The sequence below is a fragment of the Clupea harengus genome, chromosome 18, assembly GCF_900700415.2.
Source record: "Clupea harengus chromosome 18, Ch_v2.0.2, whole genome shotgun sequence".
Taxonomy (NCBI): Eukaryota; Metazoa; Chordata; class Actinopteri; order Clupeiformes; family Clupeidae; genus Clupea; species Clupea harengus.
The window spans coordinates 16,698,071-16,700,067 of NC_045169.1; positions in this window are offsets into that span (position 1 = coordinate 16,698,071).

Genomic DNA, 1,997 nt, shown 5'->3' on the forward strand with positions numbered 1-1,997 from the left:
TAAATGTCATCTCCCCCCAACACTCATGCAGCCCCATATTATCACACACCCCTCTCTGCATCACTGTGCATTCAGTGTGGCAGTCCTGGACCATCTGAGCGGAACTAGTTTATCTTAATCTCATCTGACCAAAGAAGGTGCTTCCGTCCGCAGAGACTGACGTTATTTTATATCCTTTACATTGTCTGTGCTGTCACAGAAACTCAGATTTGGATTGATAACCCCTGTGCCAAGTCTGAAGCACTTGCCATCTGTTTTTTTTTTTTTAGAGCTAAATTGTGTAAAGTAGTGTCCATCACACCGTTTTAGAAGCCACTGCAGCTCAGATCAGCGGTACTGTGGCGCCTGATTCTAGCTCATTACAACTCACTTCTGGAGTAGCGTCTTTTCAATACTGTTTTCATCTATTTATTTTAGTAACTCCTGTTCATTTTATGCGGCAATCATATTAAGCACCGTTGTGTGGTACATCTAGTTAAATGACCTTCAAAAGGTTGGCGATTACAAAGTGGCTACATACAAATATATTCTTTTTGGCTTTTAAGCTTTAAAGTTTATATGTAACATTTGACATTGATTCTGTTGCTTTGCATCTTTTGGTAACTACACAGGCTCCAGTTATTTGGCAGCATGCGCTCAAATTGAGTGCTGTTTTTGATCGCTTCTCTTGTTTTAATTAACCTTAAAATTTAAAATCTACCAATAAAAAAGTAGTCACAAGTAATCAAATGGAATAAGTTACATTACTTTGATGAAGTAATTAAAATAGTTACCTTACTTATGACATTTTTAACAGGGTTCTGTAACCAATTACATTTCAAAAGTAACCTTCCCAACCATCTGAGCAGCATACAGTATGGTATTTTGAACAGACTCTATGACCCAAGCCATGAAGTCTGAATATCTGCAGTAGCCTACATTTCTATCACTGTTGAGATCTTCCTCTTGTTCTGCCTGTTCTCTCTGCTCCCCGGTTCGATTGCGTCCTGCAGTTCTGGCCGCTACTCAGAAAAGCTCTCAGCGCATCCTAGAAAAGTTTTTTAGAACTTTGAAAAGCGGTCTACTTGTATTTGTATTGCGATCAACACATAAACTAAGAGCTAAGAGCTAAGATTGTTGTATACAGCATCCAAGCAGCTCAGTTCTCTAAAGGCATTGTCTGTGATTCTGGCGAAAGGTTGTTGATATTTGAGCTCAATATCCAATAATCAACATCAATCAAATTACACCCCGCCCATCCTTACGTGCTTCCGTGCAAGCAATGTGTCGATTGGCTAGAATAGAGTTTGGCTCAGTCTGAGACACTTTGTTTGCTTCCCACTCACAGAGTCAGGATTGTGTACGAACACCTGAGATGTTTGTTTTAGCACACACACTGGAGGACAGTTAAAGGCCTGCAAGGAGCAATTCACTGAATTTGACTAGAAGTGTACTAGGTTTGAATTGTCGACTTTCATTTTCCACAGCCCTTGGACGTCTCAATACCACCTCTGCATTTGTTTTTGTTTTTTTATACCATGATGACTACATTTCAGCCAAGATGAATCCCCAGTGAAAGAGAGGCAGGGTGGGTTTTGAAAAGCCTGGCCTTTTATGTCTTTGGTAAATATCTCTCGTCCTCCCCCTTCCCTAAAAAAAATCAATAGTTGCCATATTCACATACTTGGCTGAGGAGCCACTTAGGAGCTTCTAACCATGATTGTCAATTACACTCTGAGATGGCAAGGGGGGGGGGGGGGTCCTCTGTCCTCGACGGCCCGGCAAAAACGCCTCATTATTCTTTTCTTTTACCGGTGCTTGTTTTGATTTGATTTGGCTCTGGCTAACCTGCTTTGGAATGGATTTGCACTACGAGAAAGGGGAGCGGGTGAAGGGGACAGGGGCCTAGAGGGGCAGGTGGAGGTGGGGAGGTGAGGCGGGGGTGGGGAGGTGACGCGGGGGTGGGGTGGAGGTGGGGAGGTGACGCGGGGTGGGGTGGTGACGTGGAGGTGGGGAGG